This window comes from Zonotrichia albicollis, chromosome 6 (genome assembly GCF_047830755.1).
Source record: "Zonotrichia albicollis isolate bZonAlb1 chromosome 6, bZonAlb1.hap1, whole genome shotgun sequence".
NCBI classification, from domain to species: Eukaryota; Metazoa; Chordata; class Aves; order Passeriformes; family Passerellidae; genus Zonotrichia; species Zonotrichia albicollis.
In genome coordinates this window covers 51,081,408-51,087,407 of record NC_133824.1, presented here as the reverse complement: position 1 = coordinate 51,087,407, position 6,000 = coordinate 51,081,408, and positions in this window count along the sequence as shown.

Below are 6,000 nucleotides of genomic sequence, written 5' to 3'. Positions count from 1 at the left end.
TTTACCCCCATATTCATAATTCCTCCTTGCCAGTGTTTTGCTGTGAATGATATGGCATATCCTTGATATTATGATACAAATATCTTTGCATGGATCTTTTCCCAGTGTCAAAGTAATACACTCAGCAGGCACAGGAGAAGAGTCATTATAAATTTCTTAGAAAAAAAGTGTTGGGACTGCCAGATCTTGACCGGCATTATTATTGTGGGTAAACTGCTCAGGGACCAAGCTGCACTATCAGAGTCATTTACTGGCAGCTCAAATGCTCTCTGCCTCAGTTTGTCTTTTTGGAAAATGGACACAAAAATGTCCTTCAAAGCTGGAAAGGCTTATTCAGGTTTCTGAGAGATTTGCAGCAAAACAAAATAATCAGATGTGATGCAGCTACTGATGAGGGATATATGATGTACAGATTCAAGAATAAGTTATATGCATAGTTTTGTGCAATTATGTTCAGTGGTGTTGTTACCCACCAGTTATCAGATTGGTAAACTAAAATGGGATGTTATCTAATTCATACCAAGAGAGACAGGCTCACAAAATCAAGCAGACTTGATAATGCTGTAGTTATACCACTTTAATTTAAAAAAAAAGTTTCAATTTTTAGTTGTGCCTCAAAGTATTTATCCTTAACTATAGAAGCTCTGCTCTTCTGTGTTTTATCTTGGTTTCTTTGAGAAAGCTGGTATATGGTAGTTTGTGACATTTTCATGGTGAGAGATGCTTAACATTAACCAGTTATTTAGAACCAAAAGCCTGTGCCTTAAGACACATATGGTTGCACTTAAGCTGAAATCACCACTTTACCTTAGAAAATATTGGTTTAGTCATAAAAGGTAAGTGTTCCCAGAAGTGTATTAAAATGCACAGAGAGACAAAAGAGAAATATTGGAATTCAATCTCGGGTACAATGTAAAAATATTTAAATATGCTATAAATTGCATAGATCCAGCATGGTTCACTGAAGAATCTTTCCAGTTATTAAAATATTTTCATTTCAATAAGAGACACTAAAAGTAATCATGCAATCTGTGTGCTGTTCAGCATTAGGAACACTTCTATGTATATTCAATAAAGTTCCCCAAGTCACAAACAAAGGTTACTTCAGCTCCTATGAGGAGTAGTTAGAACAGGAGAGCACATCAGAGGAGAAAGTGGAAGAGAAAATGTACAGGTTGTATCTGGTTCAATTCCAGTGGAGGTGTGAAAGGTAAAAAGGCCTTTTTTGGCTGAAGTGGATTAATTTATGATGACATCTGTGCATCCCAAGTCTCCACATGTGCACTGCAGTTAGGAAAGGCTCTGACTCCTACAGCCCATGCAGAACATCTTCAAGGTAAATGGGTGGCATTACAAGGGGCACTAAGGGAAAATAATGGCCCCTTCTGGCCATTCTAGATTCAGGTCTTGAATGATATGGCATATCCTTGATATTATGATACAAATATTTTGCATGGATCTTTTCCCAGTGTCAAAGTAATACACTCAGCAGGCACAAGAGAATAGTCATTATAAATTTCTTAGAAAAAAGTGTTGGGACTGCCAGATCTTGACCGGCATTATTATTGTGAGTAAACTGCTCAGGTCTTGGGGAAAAAAGTCAGAGTTTTTTTTAATCTCTGCTGGAACAGAAGATTTGCTAATTGTTGCACAGTGGAGATTTTCCTTATAGCCCCCCTTTTTGACAGGTTATCAGGCAGAGCAGAGGAAGGGATGCTGCAGCAGGATCTGAGCTGCAAAGGAAAAGACAGGTTTGAAGACATGAAGAGATGAGAAAACTGATGCAGATACAAAGTAGGAGTAGCAATAATATTTTTACCAACAACTTCTAACACTGCTGCATTTGGTGAGTTTACCACAAAATCCCAAACAAACCTCCTAAACAAAATTTTCATCTAGACTTGCCCCTGCCTTTGTGAAGCTTGGTTTTGGAAACAGATCTCAGCTCTACAGCTTCAGATTGAATAAGGACAACACACCTAATTCATCTCTACAAAGAATGGACCTGAAGAGATCTGTTTGGTCTGAGTGTAACTGCACTCTTTAGCAGTAATGAATGATCCTGTCAAAAAATTGAGACAGCACCACCTGAGACAGAAAGCATCATGCAAATTGTCATGAGGCATAGTTAAACTTCATGTGCACCTTGGCTCAAAAACATGTGTACTCCACATGAACTCCACAAAAATAACACTTTTTTCTTTGAAAATTTATTTGTGCCCTAACTGGAAGGAATACCAGGACCCTGTGCTTTGGCATCAGAAGCCTTGCTCTAACACCCCTGTTCTCTTGGAGTGCATTTGTAAAGCTCTCAGCCTAGTTTGGAAACTGGGATAGTGAGACCATAGTGTCTGGCAGGCTGTTTGTCCCCCAGGGTTTCATATGCATTTTGCAGCAAATGTTTTCAAAATATCTTGTTTTAAAGGATCCTTGCAGGAATTCTTACATAGGAGCAGCTTTATTTATTTAGGTCAACATTAGCACTCTTTCCTGGTTGTTGTGAATACTATCTCAGGGGAGAATTTGTCATTTTAGTCTGAAAATGCCAGGATAAAAATAGATGGGACAGTTTCATACCTACCTGGTAGGGGAGGTGTTTTTAGCTAACTTGTTGCGAGAGCCTGGATGGAGGTTATTATTTTATTAAATATCCCCAGTTCAGCAGTAGTCTTGTAAGAGTTTATCTGTATTTTTACTTTTTCTTCTCTGTATTTCTACTTTCCTTCAGCATTTCTGCCCCATTCCACTATTGCCTGTTCCTCTCCTCTTCAGTTGTCATCTCACCCTCTTTCTCTGTCACACAGGGCCTTTCAGAGAACGCAGTTCTGTTTGAAAGAGTTCATCAGGTGAGTGCAGGGACAAAGCCAAGGGTCACTTACTCAGAGCCTGCCAGCACCCCTTAATAACCCTCATATGACAGGCACCCAGCTCTTCCTGCTCTCTCTAACTCAGGGTGTAATTCCTCCCGCAGATATTTTGTTCTCCACAATAACAGGTTTCTGCCATGCTCAAACACCAAGCTGTGACTGCAAGCTCCCATGGAGGCTGAGAGGGGATTTGACTGGTGAGAAGTGGATTCATGTGGTTTGGAAGGTAGTTTCCTTATAAAACGTTAACTTTGGAGGAGAATTAAGGTATGTGTTTACTTTTCACCTGTAAGTACAATTAAGGCTAATCCTCTGTGGTGTGAGTGCTGGTTTTCTTTGCTAACTCAGGTCTGCATGTACCAAAATTTAAAATTATGACGAAGCAGGGGTGTAGCTTATTTTGTTCATAGTCATGCTGTATGTTTTCTCTTTAAAGAAGGTTGAAGAAAGAATCTCTTTTAAAGGTTGATGCCTGGAGATGTTTTTCTTGTGGTTACATGAAGCAAGGTGTAGACTTTAATGCCAAAAGAAAGGGTCCCCCACCTTGTCAATGAATCCTATAATCAGATTGCAATAGTAACAGATTACAGCTGTCATGTTTCTTTTTCTCCAGGTTCTGATTTCTCTCCCTATCTCTGGTTTTCTTCTCGTAAGAGATACCCGGTGTCTCATTTTGCTCAGGTCAGGCAGGAGAACTTACATGGGCCAATAGTTTCCATTACATTTATCTAATCTCCTGTCTTTTCCAGCTAACCTAAATGAGTGCCTCGCAAGTACTGAACTACGTTTGCATGTGTGGTAGTTTGAGAAAAACAAAACTTTAATTCTAGAAGGTTTCCTAAAACACACCTTTTCCATAAATGACAGAAATAGTTTTGGCAAAACTTTTCTACAACAGTACTTTTTTGCTATAAGCTGATGGCAAATAATTAATTGAAGCAAAACTCTCAGACTTGTCCTTGAAGTCCTGTTACAATCCCACTTCCCTGTGAGAGGGATGCACCTATGGACAGCTGAAAGTGCAGGACAGAGGATTTCCCCAGGATTGGTGGCTGGCTCAAAGCTGACAGCCCTGATGCATGTCCTGCCTCTGTAACCTGTGCTGCTGCTTGCACAGATCAGGAATGCCGGCCAAGGCATCTGTCCCAGGGTATTTGCTTCAGACACTGTGGATGATGGAAACCCTGATTTATCCTGGCTTGTAGCAGGGCTGGCTTTCCTTAAGCACACTGAGCTCTCCTCTCTTACCAAATGTGAATGTGAGCTCGGCGCAGTTTGTGATGTTAAAAAATGTGCAGGGTACCTCCCGTTGATGGTGACACTGAAGCCCTTCTCTTGTGGGCTGAGGAGGGTTGGAGCCCAGGCTCTGTGGGATTCCTGTGGGGATCTCAGCCTCCCTTCCCCGCAGACACTTGGAGAGGAGTCGGTGCCGAGCCCTCCTCGGAGGTACAACCACAGCGAACACGTGTGCTGCTGCCTGTCTGCTCCAGAGGATTTCCTGCTGCTTGCAGGAGACTGAAAGCAAGCTGAAATGTTCCAGCACTCTAAAGGAGGACAAGGCATTGGTGGGAGGCTTGTTTAGTATCTGAGTGGGATCATGACTACGATGCTCATCTGCATGTTACCAGCATGGAATATACGCACTTTGAAGACAAGTAGGCTCAGAAAGAAAGGAAAACTTCCAGGGAGGGAGGAGGCAGAGTGAAAGACTGCTAACACTTGCAGCGCGAAGATCAGGGGAAAGATGGAAATATCAGAGCAGGATAATCTGCAGGAGGAGGAAATCAGGCACAGAAAATCAACACTCGATGGGAGGCTACCCTAAATACCTACTGGGAGGCTGGTATTTACCCTCCAGGCAGTAGCAGGGCAGGTGCCAAATCCGCCTGTTGGAGAAGCAGGAGGTTACCAGCAGAACTAGCACACCATAACCCTGGGGGACCTTTCTTGCAAACACACCATTAGATTTTTGGCATGGAGAGAAGCTGGCAGCCCCGGTTTCACACCAGCGATGATGTCACGCAGCTCTTATTTCAGAAGCATCTCTGTGAAGTTGACAGCTATCTCCTCTGATTCTGCTCAGATTGCTAATGTTGGTGGCTCAGGCAGGTTTTCAGTGGTCCCTGAGGGAGCAGCTGTACATAATGAATGGAAGGTGTCTTTTAGCACCTTAGCAGTTAGGTACTTAGCAGTTATCCACGTATTTTGGTAGTCTTTCAACTGTATGAAAAAGCCAACCAGTAACAGCTCATCATTTTCTAAGGTGTTTTAAGGCAGGGAAAGAGCATTTGCAGCTTGCTTAGGATTTTGGGATGCTTCACAAGTTGATTCAAGGCACTGTGACTTTCTAGCAATGCTCCAGCAGGATTCTTCCCTTTGTTTTGTCTAAGAGAAGGAAAATGTATGGCTGATTCCCATTTAATTAGGCCTCATCTGCTAAACAGTTCTGTCACTATTTACGTAGGAGTAGTCCCCACTGAAGGCAGGTCCTGCAGCTGTATACTTCATCTGGTAACAATGTGATTCCAAGATAAACAGACTTGGAACAAGAGATGTACATTGCCTTATATGTATGAACTACCTGCATGCCGCCAATGCTGTGCCGTGTCATTCTGGCAAATGCTAGCAGCTATTCTGTTTCAACAGCCTGGAAACAGACCACCTGATTATTAGTTTGAAATAATGGGCTAAGCTCTACTCACTGCTCCAGCTTTTACTGAAGTGTATGACTTGTCAGGTGAGTAACTTTGAGTCACTTGTGCCCCTCTATGGTATTAAGGAAAAAAGCCCTCCACACCAACTCAGATCCAGTGATTTTTTTATGGCTGGGTCTCCCATGGCCTGGGGATAAGGTCTTCAAGAGAAAAAAAAAAAAAAAACCAAGAAAACGTAGCTGGAAACAAGACACAGGGAAAGGAAATGCCTTGAAACTCAACAGGCATTTAGGTTTAATTCTAGTCATCCCCTTTCTAATGCCCTTCTTGCAGGAATCCCTGACAGAGGATTGACTGGTGCATTGACTGGTGTCTCCACTTCAGCTCTGGCCCAGCAGAATGTCCTGGGCTGTTCTCTCACCTGTGAGCGCCACTACAAGGAAAGAACTCTGATTGTTTCATACTGCCTCCTCCTACTC